Source organism: Triticum urartu, chromosome 4A (assembly GCF_056163025.1).
Source record: "Triticum urartu cultivar PI428250 chromosome 4A, HENAU_Tu73, whole genome shotgun sequence".
Classification (NCBI taxonomy): Eukaryota; Viridiplantae; Streptophyta; class Magnoliopsida; order Poales; family Poaceae; genus Triticum; species Triticum urartu.
In genome coordinates this window covers 402924774-402938351 of record NC_141876.1, presented here as the reverse complement: position 1 = coordinate 402938351, position 13578 = coordinate 402924774, and positions in this window count along the sequence as shown.

Here is a 13578-nt window from a genome sequence, read left to right as displayed (position 1 = left end):
GTTAATTGCCTATTCACGCCCCCCCCTCTAGTCAACCATATCGATCATTTCAAACTATTTGCCCTAGAACAACACCTACAGCATAATCACTAGCATCACACATAATTTCAAAGGGTAAATTCCAATCAGGTGGCTGAACAACAAGTGCAGAGACTAATGCTTTCTTAATTATTTCAAATGCTTCTACACAATCATCATCAAAGACAAATGGTATATCTTTTTGCAATAAATTAGTCAGAGGCCGAGAAATTTTTGAGAAGTCCTTAATGAACCTCGTGTAAAATCCAGCATGACCAAGGAAACTTATTATACCTTTGATGTCCTTGGGACATGGCATCTTTTCAATAGCATCAACCTTGGCTTTATCAACTTCAATACCTCTTTTAGAAACTTTATGCCCCAAGACAATACCATCATTAACCATAAAGTGGCACTTTTCCCAATTCAAGACAAGATTAGTTTCTTCACATCTCTGCAAAACTCGATCAAGATTGCTCAAGCAATCATCAAAAGAGGAACCATAGACGGAAAAATCGTCCATGAAAACCTCACAAATCTTTTCACAAAAGTCAGAGAATATAGCCATCATGCATCTTTGAAAGGTAGCACGTGCATTACATAAACCAAAAGGCATACGTCTATAAGCAAAAGTACCAAAAGGGCATGTAAAAGTAGTCTTTGATTGATCTCTAGCCAACATAGGTATTTGAGAGAAACCAGAATAACCATCTAGAAAGCAATAGTGTGTATGTTCACATAATCTTTCTAGCATTTGATCAACAAAAGGTAAGGGGTAATGATCTTTCTTAGTAGCCTTATTTAATTTACGGAAATCAATTACCATCGTATAACCTGTAATAATTCTTTGTGGAATCAATTCATCTTTATCATTAGGAACAACAGTAATACCTCCCTTCTTAGGGACACAATGGACAGGACTTACCCACTGACTATCAGCAACGGGATAAATTATACCTGCCTCCAGAAGCTTGAGTATTTATTTTCTTACCACTTCTTTCATTTTAGGATTCAAACATCGTTGAGGATCACGAACTGGTGTGGCATCTGCTTCCAAATTTATTTTATGTTGGCATAGAGTGGGACTAATGCCCTTAAGATCATCAAGAGTATATCCAATAGCAGCACGATGCTTCTTTATAGTTTTCAATAATCTTTCTTCTTCATGCTCTGAAAGGTTAGAACTAATAATAACAGGATATATCTTATTTTCATCAAGATAAGCATATTTAAGATTATCAGGCAAAGGTTTAAGCTCAAACACGGGATCACCCTTGGGTGGAGGAGGATCCCCTAAGATTTCAACAGGCAAATTGTGTTGCAGAATAGGTTCCTGTTTAAAGAATACTTCATCTATTTCCCTTCTTTCATTCAAGAACATATCATTTTGATGGTCTAGCAAATAGTGTTCTAAAGGATCACTAGGAGGTATGGCAATAGAAGCAAGACCAATAATTTCATCCTTACTTGGTAATTCTTCCTCACAATGTTGTTTACTAAATTTAGAGAAATTAAACTCATGAACCATATAATCCAAGCCAATAGTAACAACATTCTTTTCGCAATCTATCCTAGCATTAACAGTGTTCAAGAAGGGTCTACCAAATATAATGGGACAAAAACTATCTTGTGGGGAACCAAGAACAAGAAAATCAGCAGGATATTTAGTTTTCCCACACAAGACTTCAACATCTCTAACAATTCCCATTGGTGAAATAGTATCTCTATTAGCAAGTTTAATAGTAACATCAATTTCTTCTAACTCAACAGGTGCAATGTCATGCATAATTTCTTTGTATAAGTCAATAGGTATTGTACTAGCACTAGCACCCATATCACATAAGCCATGATAACAATGATCTCCTATTTTAACAGAAATAACAGGCACGCCCACCACATGTCTATGTTTATCTTTATCACAAGGTTTAGCAATTCTAGCAGTTTCACCTTTGAACTGAATAACATGCCCATCAATATTATCAGACAAGAGATCTTTAACAATAGCAATATTAGGTTCTACTTTAACTTGCTCAGGAGGTGTATAAGTTCTAATATTGCTTTTATGAACAACAGTTGAAGCTTTAGCATGATCCTTTATTCTAACAGGGAAAGGTGGTTTCTCAACATAAGAAGTAGGAACAATAGGATCATTATAAGTGACAGTCTTTTCTTCAAGTTTAATAGGTGCAGCTACTTTTACTTCTATGGGAGGATGATATTTAAACCACTTCTCCTTAGGGAGATCAACATAAGTAGCAAAAGATTCACAGAAAGAAGCTACTATCTCGGAGTCAAGTCCATATTTAGTGCTAAACTTATGGAAAATATCGGTATCCATAAAAGATTTAACACAATCAAACTTAGGTGTCATACCTGACTCCTTACCTTCGTCGAGGTCCCAATCTTCAGAGTTGTGTTTAATTCTATCCAATAAATTCCATCTGAATTCAATAGTCTTCATCATGAAAGAGCCAGCACAAGAAGTATCGAGCATGGTTTGATTATTATGAGAAAGCCGAGCATAAAAACTTTGCATAATTATTTCTCTCGAGAGCTCATGATTGGGGCATGAATATAACATTGATTTAAGCCTCCCCCAAGCTTGAGCGATGCTTTCTCCTTCACGAGGCCAGAAATTATATATATATATATAATTGCGATCACGATGAACAAGATGCATAGGGTAATACTTTTGATGAAATTCCAATTTCAATCTTTTATAGTTCCCATGATCTCATATCATCACATAGCCTATACCATACCAATGCGTCTCCCTTCAAAGATAAAGGGAAGACCTTCTTCTTAGCAACATCATCGGGTATACCTGCAAGCTTAAATAATCCACAAACTTCATAGACATATATTAAGTGCTCATCAGGATGATTTGTTCCATCTCCTGTAAAAGGGTTAGCTAGCAGTTTTTCCATCATACCCGAAGGAAATTCAAAAGGAGTTTCATTTTCAATAGGTTCAGTAGGTTGAGGAGCAACTCTTTGCTCTACTGGACGGGGTGAAGATACCCCGAACAAGCCCCTCAGAGAATTACTTTCCATAGTAACAAGTGACAGTAAATTTCAGCACACTATATAAATTTTTCCTTACCAAATTCCACCTACCAAAGGCGCTACACTCCCCAGCAATGGCGCCAGAAAAGAGTCTTTATGACCCACAAGTATACGGGATCTATTGTAGTCCTTTCGATAGGTAAGAGTGTCGAACCCAACGAGGAGAAGAAGGAAATGATAAGCGGTTTTCAGCAAGGTATTCTCTGCAAGTACTGAAATAAGTGGTAACGGGTAGTTTTGTGATAGGATAAATTGTAACGAGCAACAAGTAACAAAAGTAAATAAAGTGCAGCAAGGTGGCCCAATCCTTTTTGTAGCAAAGGACAAGCCGGAACAAACTCTTATAATAGGAAAAGCACTCCCGAGGACACATGGGAATATCGTCAAGCTAGTTTTCATCACGTTCATATGATTCACGTTCGATACTTTGATAATTTGATATGTGGGTGGACCGGTGCTTGGGTGCTGTCCTTACTTGAACAACCATCCCACTTATGATTAACCTCTATTGCAAGCATCTGCAACTACAACAAAAGTATTAAGGTAAACCTAACCATAGCATGAAACATATGGATCCAAATCAGCCCCTTACGAAGCAACGCATAAACTAGGGTTTAAGCTTCTGTCACTCTAGCAACCCATCATCTACTTATTACTTCCCAATGCCTTCCTCTAGGCCCAAATAATGGTGAAGTGTTATGTAGTCGACGTTCACATAACACCACTAGAGGCTAGACAACATACGTCTATCAAAATATCAAACGAATACCAAATTCACATGACTACTAATGGCAAGACTTCTCCCTTGTCCTCACGAACAAACGTAATTACTCACAATGCATATTCATGTTCACAATCAGAGGGGTAATAATATGCATATAGGATCTGAACATAGGATCTTCCACCAAATAAACCAACTAGCATCAACTACAAGGAGTAATCAACACTACTAGCAACCTACTAGCACCAATCCCAGACTTTGAGACAAGAATTGGATACAAGAGATGAACTAGGGTTTGGAGATGAGATGGTGCTGGTGAAGATGTTGATGGAGATTGCCCTCTCCCGATGAGAGGAGCGTTGATGATGACGATGGTGATGATTTCCCCCTCCCGGAGGGAAGTATCCCCGGCAGAACAGCTCTGCCAGAGCTCTAGATTGGTTCCGCCAAGGTTCCGCCTCGTGGCGGCGGAGTCTCGTCCCGAAAAGTTCCTTCTGCTTTTTTTCTCATCGAAAGACTTCATATAGCATAAGATGGACGTCGGAGACCCACCAGGGGGCCCACGAGGTAGGGGGCGCGCCCTAGGAGGGGGGGGGGCACCCCCCACCCTCGTGAGCAGGGTGTGGGCCCCCTGGCCTTCATCTTTGGCGAGGATTTTTCTTTATTTATTTTAAGATGTTCCGTGGAGTTTCAGGACTTTTGGAGTTGCGCAGAATCGGTCTCTAATATTTGCTCCTTTTCCAGCCTAGAATTCCAGCTGCCGGCATTCTCCCTCCTTATGTAAACCTTGTAAAATAAGAGAGAATAGCCATAAGTATTGTGACATAAAGTGAAATAACAGTCCATAATGCAATAAATATCGATATAAAAGCATGATGCAAAATGGACGTATCAAGATGCCGCTACCCATCTAACCAACTTTGTTGATTTGTGTGATATGAAAAAGAAGAAAGATGTGGATAATGATATTGTTAAATTGAAGCTATTTCCGTTTTCGCTTTGAGATCGTGCTAAAACTTGGTTTTCGTCTTTGCCTAAAAATAGTATTGATTCATGGAATAAGGGCAAAGATTATTTTATCTCTAAGTATTTTCCTCCCGCTAAGATCATCTCTCTTAGAAACGATATTATGAATTTTAAGCAACTTGATCATGAGCATGTTGCACAAGCTTGGGATAGGATGAAATTAATGATACATAATTGCCCTACTCATGGATTAAACTTATGGATGATCATACAAAAAATTTATGCTGGATTGAATTTTGCTTCTAGAAATCTTTAGATTCGTCCGTGGGCGGCACTTTTATGGAAATCACTTTAGGAGAAGCTACTAAACTCATAGATAATATTATGGTTAATTATTCTCAATGGCACACCGAAAGATCTACTAGTAAAAAGGTTCATGCGATAGAAGAGATTAATGTTTTGAGTGGAAAGATGGATAAATTGTTTGTTAATAAGAGTGTTTCTTCTGATCCTAATGATATGCCTTTGTCTACTTTGATTGAGAATAATAATGAATCTATGGATGTGAATTTTGTTGGTAGGAACAATTTTGGTAACAACGCATATAGAGGAAACTTTAATCCTAGGCTGTTTCCTAGTAATTCCTTGAATAATTATGGTAATTCCTACAACAAATATTATGGAAATTTTAATAAGATGCCCTCTGATTTTGAGACTAGTGTTAAAGAATTTATGATTTCGCAAAAGAGTTTCAATGCTTTGCTTGAAGAAAAATTGCCTAAGATTGATGAGTTGGCTAGGAACATGGATAGAATTTCTCTTGATGTTGATTCTTTGAAACTTAGATTTATTCCACCTAAGAATGATATCAATGAGTCTCTCAAATCTATGAGAATTTCCATTGACAAGTGCAAAGAAAGAACCGCTAGGATGCGTGCTAAAAAGGATTGCTTTATAAAAGCGTGTTCTTCTTGTTTTCACAATAATAAGGATGAAGATATAAAAGTGATTGATGTGTCTCCTATTAAATCTTTGTTTTGAAATATGAATCTTGATAATGATGGGACTGGAGATGAGTCAACTCTAGTTAACAGGTGTCACAATGATTCGGAGTTTTTAGATCTTGATGCAAAAATTGGCAAGAGTGGGATTGAACAGGTCAAGACTTTACATAGCAATGAACCCACTATTTTGGATTTCAAGGAATTTAATTATGATAATTTCTTTTTGATAGATTGTATTTCCTTGTTGCAATCCGTGCAAAATTCTCCTCATGCTTATGATCAAAATAAAGCTTTTACCAAACATATCATTGATGCCTTAATGCAATCCTATGAAGAAAAGCTTAAATTAGATGTTTCTATCCCTAGAAAACTTTATGATGAGTGGGAACCTACTAGTAAAATTAAAATTAGAGATCATGAATGGTATGCTTTATGTGATTTGGGTGCTAGTGTTTCCACGATTCCAAAAACTTTGTGTGATGTGTTAGGTTTCCGTGAAATTGATGATTGTTCTTTAAATTTGCATCTTGCGGATTCCACTATTAAGAAACCTATGGGAAAGATTAATAATGTTCTTATTGTTTCAAATAGGAATTATGTGCCCGTATATTTCATTGTTCTTGATATAGATTGCAATCCTACATGTCCTATTATTCTTGGTAGACCTTTCCTTAGAACTATTGGTGCAATTATGGATATGAAAGAAGGAAATATTAGATTCCAATTTCCGTTAAGGAAAGGCATGGAACACTTTACTAGGAAGAAAATTAAATTACCTTATGAATCTATTATGAGAGACACTTCTGGATTGCATACCAAAGATGACAATACCTAGATCTATTCTTGTTTTTATGCCTAGCTAGGGGCGTTAAACGATAGCGCTTGTTGGGAGGCAACCCAATTTTATTTTTGTTTCTTGTTTTTTGTTCCTGTTTAGTAATAAATAATTCATCTATATTCTGTTTAGATGCGGTTTTATGTTTTTAATTAGTGTTTGTGCCAAGTAGAACCTTTGGGAAGACTTGGGGAAGTCTTTGCGATCTTGCTGTAAAAAACAGAAACTTTAGCGCTCACTAGATTTGCTGACATTTTTTATTGAAGAGTGTGATTAGGTTGATTCTTTTTGAAGATGATTAATTGACAAATTCCTCACGTCCAACAATTTATTTCATAATTTTTGGGGTTACATAAGTATTCGAAACCTATAAATTACCACAGACTGTTCTATTTTTGACAGATTCTGTTTTTCGTGCGTTGTTTGCTTATTTTGATGAATCTATGGCTAGTATCGGGGGGTATGTGTTGGGGATATTACTACTGGACGTAAACCGGCCAGGAGTAGCCGGATTAACTTTATGAAGATTAGAATCCCATGAAGATGTGAAGATGATGGTGCTTTACGAAGGCCCAAGGCCTAGAAGTGAGTTAAGGCGTGTAGATGTAAACCGGCTTAATCATGTAACTTGCTTTGTAAGATAGGAAGTGTAGAGACCGAACCAGTTACGTTTATGATCTGGCTTCGGGACTCTGTAAACCGACGGGCGCCACCCATGTATATAAGGGGACGACCCGGCAGCGGTTCAGGGGACAGACAACAACTCGAGAGCCAGACAAGCGGATTGGCTCCCTGGCCTTCGAAACCTAAGCAATACCAATCACAACTAGACGTAGGCTTTTACCTTCATCGAAGGGGCCGAACTAGTATAAACTCTCCGTGTCCCCTTGTCCGGTTTAACCCCTTTAAGTTAACCCGTTGCGATGGCTCCACGACTAATTCCTTTCACAAGGACATCTGCCGTGACAAACCCACGACGGTTGGCGCCCACTGTGGGGCTATCGCACGATGGTTTTGAGTTCTTGAAGGGCAGCTTTGATGGACTCAAGGGATACGCTGTGGGCCGGATGACGAAGAGTCATCGCGGCAAGGTCTACATCGACAATGTAGGATGGGATCCCGAGGCCGATTCAATTGAATATGGGTACCGGGTCCCCTTTGGTGGGATTCACGTCTTCATCGGCAAGATTGGCGAACCGGCCCCTGAGCCGGACACATGTGCCGACATCATCAAAACGGCTCAGCGTACAAGTTCTTCGCCGGTTCAGCCCGTGATGAAGCATGTCTTCGTAGGTGTTATCCATGGAGCAGAATATGAGGACGGACCGACGTCCGAGGGTGAAACCGTTGTCTGTTCCGACGACGAGTCCTCCGGGGAGACCGAATCGCTCTATCAGTTGCAGGATGGCCGGATTAATGGAAGATCCGAGGGCAACAGTATTCCGGATTCCCCTGATCTGCCAAACCGAGCTGCCATCTTCATGGCTGGCACACAATCAGCGCCTCATTCATCGGCTGCGGCAGCAATACTCTCCGGTTCAACAACGGCCACACCGGCGGGGGCAGGAAGCTCTGCGCCGCCTCCGGCTCAAGTCCTGTCTGACTTGTTTGACGCTTTAGCAACATTGATGGCCGCAGAGGTGGATGCAGCAGCCAGGGATCAGCACAACACGGAGATTGCAAAGGTAAAGGATCAGATAGCCCAGGCTAAAGCGGACCTAGCGGCGGAGAACGCTAGGATGGCTACAGAACGGGCTGAATTGGAAGCATAGGCCTACCGGATTAGGCTGGATCAGAACGCTTCCGAAGAAGTCCTGAGAAGAAGGTACCGATCGCATCTCCCATCGGGTTATAAGCCACGAAATCTCTTCAACACACCAGGTGCAGGAGCTAGTCACCAGCCGGTACTGAACTGGGCGAAGGCACCAAGAACAGGAGCGCCGGTTCAACCGCACACGATGGACCCACCTCATCAGAACGACATTGTGCCACAGCATGTACCAACACCTCCCGGGAATTATTCCAACCCATTGGACAATATTGTGGCCACCGCTTCATGCCTGGCAGCTCTCCCAACCGACGGTGAATCACCAGTCGCGATTGTGGCACGTCGAGCCAGAGATCTCCTTCAAACGGCGCTAAATCAGCAGCAGGCATATTCACATAGTCGCGAGAGGATTCATTCCACTCCCCGTCCGAGCAGGAGCTATAGCAGACATGTTGAGGATGAATCGGCCGTGTCAAGTAGTGCACGCCGCCGTAATTCGCCTCGAGGACACAACCCGGCAGGGGGAGGTACTAATGCACAGGATGTTGTGGATCACGGCTGCGCGCGTCGGGAGGCCGAGCTAGCGGCTCGACACGGAGCGCGTCAATATACTCTGGTTCACCCTACCGCTTCAGTAGAACCAGGTGTGGTATTCAGTTCCTTAGGGGTGCCATGTCTCACCCCCGCTTTGCGTAATGTGAGATTGCCCAAGGACTTCAAGGGACCTCGTAAGGTACCAAATTACAGCGCCAATTTACAACCAGAGGCATGGGTTGAAAGCTATGAGATGGCAATGGAGATGTTAGATGTGGATGAGGCAGTGTGTGCTAAATACTTCACCATGATGTTGGAGGGAACAACTCGTACTTGGTTAAAGAGCTTACCAGTTAATTCTGTCGGATCATGGGCCGAATTGAAGCACCGGTTTATCCAGAACTTCAAGATACTTGTAAGCAACCCATGTCAATCATGGATCTGGCTGCTTGTGTCTAAGAGGAGGGGGAGTCCACGACCCATTGGGTCAAGCGGGTCTCAGTGATTTTACATTCATCGGATCGTATCAATGCAGATACCGCAGTACTAACGTTGGAGGGCAATTGCCGTTTTTTGCCGCTCAAACAGAAGTTATGAAGGCTCAAACGTCACTGCAATGATATGTCAACGCTCATGGCCGCTTTGGTTAAATACGCCGATTCAGATAGTACCAAGGACCCGGACTCAGAGGAGGACAAACCGGGGAAAGGGAAGAAGAATGGCAACGCCAAGGGTCAGCAGGATAATCTGGCAGGCCATGGGAACAGTGGTAAGCGCAAAGCCGACATCATCTTGGACTTAGTTGCTAACACCAATGCTCAGGAGAATGGACAGCGTCGTAAGGGCAAGCAGCCCAAGAGGGGCGGAGGTTCAGGCCCCAATTTGGAGCGCCTGTTAAATCAACCCTGTCCAAAGCATGGATCAAAGGAGAAGCCAGCATCGCATCTTTGGAAGGACTGTTATATCATGCGGGATTTCAAGAACTCCAATATGTTCCAGTATGATAATGGCCCGCCCGGTGGTTCAAGAGGTGGTTTCCACGGGCCGGGTTACGGAGGTGGCAGTTCCGGTTTAGGGTTTCAAGGCAACCAAACCGGGCACATCAATCAAGGGCACCAAGGCAACCAGGGAGGTTACAACCATCAGGGGAACCAGCAGCAGCAGCAGCAGTCGGGTTACCAGAGCAATCCCAAGCAGCTAAATAGCAGGCAATATCATGTCGTCACTACTAGTTTGTGTAAGCGTGATCATAAGCTTCACAAGAGGGTAGTAAACTCTGTTGAACCAGCAGTGCCTCAGTATTTGCACTGGTCTGAGCAACCCATTTTGTGGAGTAGAGAGGATCACCCACCCCGGGTAGACAATCCGGGTCACGTGGCCCTGGTGGTGGCCCCTCAAGTTGGGGGGTACAAGTTCACCAAAGTGCTCATGGATGGGGGAAGTAGTATCAATATCCTATATTATGATACATTTCGCCGTATGGGGTTGACAGATAAGAATCTTAAACCGTCAAATACCATTTTTCATGGTGTGGTGCCTGGTAAATCTACATATCCAGTGGGCAAGATAGCCTTAGAGGTGGCTTTTGGAGATGACTATGATTCGAGGTCAGAAACATTGACTTTTGAGGTGGTAAAAATCAAAAGCCCGTATCACGCCCTGTTTGGGCGGCCGGCTTATGCTAAGTTCATGGCGAGGCCGTGTTATGTTTATCTACAGCTTAAAATGCCAGGTCATAAGGGGACTATCACAGTACATGGAAGCTGAAAGATCGCTTTGGAGTGTGAGGAAGGTGATGCGGCTTATGCTGAGTCGATTTGTGCCACGGAGGAATTGAAATTCTATAAGGAGCAAGTTGATCCGGCAGATATGACCTCTTTGAAAAAGCCGACTACGGAAAATGATCCAGCGTTGAAGTTCAAATCGGCTACAGACACTAAGATGATTGATTTTGTTCCTGGCGACTCATCTAAGCAATTCAGCATCAGCGCTAACCTGGATCCCAAATAGGAAAGCGCGCTCATCGAGTTCATCCGTGAGAACCGGGACATCTTTGCATGGAAACCTTCTGACATGCCAGGCCTACCGAGGGAACTCGCTGAGCACACACTTAACATCGATCCTAAGTTTAAACCGGTCCGACAGTTTCTCTGCCGCTTCAATGAAGAAAGGTGTAAGGCTATCAGTGAAGAGGTAGCTCGGTTGTTGGCCGCAGGGTTTATCGTGGAGGTCTTTCATCCAGAGTGGTTGGCTAATCCGGTGCTGGTTCTTAAGAAAAACGGCACTTGGCATATGTGTGTGGATTACACAGATTTAAACAAGGCTTGCCCTGCAGACCCCTTTGCCCTCCCTCGCATTGATCAGATAATCGATGCTACGACAGGTTGTGACCGTTTGTGTTTTCTGGATGCTTATTCTGGTTATCATCAGATCAAAATGGCGGTTAAGGACCAGTAGAAGACAACTTTCATAACTCCCTTTGGATCCTTCTGCTATGTCTCCATGCCCTTTGGACTCAAGAGTGCCCAGGCAACTTATTAGCGTTGTGTTCAGAATTGCCTTCATAGGCAGATTGGGCGCAATGTTCATGCATATGTGGATGATATTGTGATAAAGCCCAGAAAGGAGGAAACATTGATAGATGATTTGAGAGAAACCTTTGACAACCTCTGGGTTTACAAGATGATGCTCAATTCGGAGAAGTGTGTCTTTGGTGTCCCGGCAGGCAAGCTCTTGAGTTTTCTGGTGTCAAACAGAGGCATTGAGGCTAATCCGGAAAAAATTTCAGCGATCACGTCTTTGGCTAAACCGGCGTCTATCAATGACGTTCAACGTCTGGCCGACCGGATTACAGCTTTGAGCTGTTTTATCAGTCGTCTCGGGGAGAAGGCCATCCCTTTATATCAGATGCTCAAGAAAACAGATAACTTTGTCTGGAGCGAGGCAGCTGATAAAGCATTCGAGGATCTGAAGAGGCAGTTAGCTGAACCGCCCGTGCTTGCTGCACCGATCGATAAGGAGCCGTTATTGCTATATGTGGCTGCTAATGCCCGAGCTATTAGCGTGGCTATCATGGTGGAGTGCAAGGAAGTTGGCAAGGAATATCCGGTTCAACGGCCGGTTTATTATGTCAGTGAGGTGCTCATTGAGTCAAAGCAGAGGTATCCACATTGGCAGAAGCTTGTGTATGGAGTTTTTATGGCAAGCCGGAAGCTTAAACACTATTTTCAGGGCCATCCCATCACAGTGGTCAGTTCAGCCCCTCTGGGAGATATCATTCAAAATAGAGAAGCAACTGGCCGGATTGCTAAGTGGGCTATCGAGCTTGGACCTCATGGACTCAAATATATACCCCGCACAGCGATCAAATCCCAGGCACTCGTGGACTTCATCACTGATTGGACGGAGTTACAGGCACCAGAAGAGAAACCAGATAATACGTATTGGACTATTCATTTTGATGGATCCAGGCAGTTGGAGGGCTCGGGGGCTGGAGTCATACTAACTTCCCCACGAGGTGACAAGTTTTGTTATGTCCTCCGTTTAATGTTCCCTTGCACTAACAATGCAGCTGAATATGAGGCTTTGCTCCACGGTCTTCGTATGGCTAAGGAGATGAACTTAAGTCGGGTTAAGTGCTTCGGCGATTCAGATCTGGTGGCTCAATAGGTGTCTGGCACTTGGGATTCTAAAGACCCACTCATGGCTGCATATCGGCAAGAGGTGGATACAGTGGCTGGTCACTTCAAGGGTTATCAGGTGGACCATATAGACCGGCAAAAGAATGAAGCGGCAGATGCTTTAAGTTGTCTTGGTTCTCAGCGTAAACCGGTTCCACCAAATGTCTTTCTTGACGTATTGCATAATCCGTCAGTCAAGGTACCAACAGAAGAAGAGTTGGCTATTCCTCATCCGGAGGCTCAATTAGTGGCAGCTTTGCACGTCATACCGGATTGGACAATCCCATATCTGGCTTACATGAACCGGGGCGAGTTACCAGACGATGAAACGTTGGCTCGACAGATAATCCGGCGTTCCATGTCCATGACCATACTTAACGGGGAGTTACATCGTTACAGCATTTCAGGACCAATTCAGTGTTGTGTTTCTCCTCAAGAGGGTTGTGAGATTTTGCGAGAAATCCATGAAGGGGATTGCGGTCATCAAGCCGGTTCAAAGTCTTTGGTTGCTAAGGCTTTTCGCCACAGTTTTTACTGATTAACAGCACATGCCGATGCGGAGGATTTGGTCAAAAGATGTGACGGCTGTCAAAAATTCGCACATCGTGCTCATGTTCTGGCTCAGGAGTTGAGGATGATTCCAATAACTTGGCCGTTTGCGACTTGGGGGCTTGATATGGTTGGACCCTTCAAGCGATCCAAGGACAAAAAACCCACTTATTAGTGGCGGTTGATAAATTCACCAAATGGGTGGAAGCAGAGCCAGTCAGCAAGTGTGATGCGGCCACGGCGGTTCAATTCATCAAAAAGGTGATATTCCGGTTTGGTTTTCCACACAGCATTATAACTGATAATGGTACTAATCCTTCAAAGGGAGAGATGGAGGAATTTTGCCAACGGGAGCACATCCGGCTTGATATAGCATCCGTGGCTCACCCGCAGTCTAATGGTCAAGCGAAAAGGGCAAATCAAGAAATTTTGAGAGGT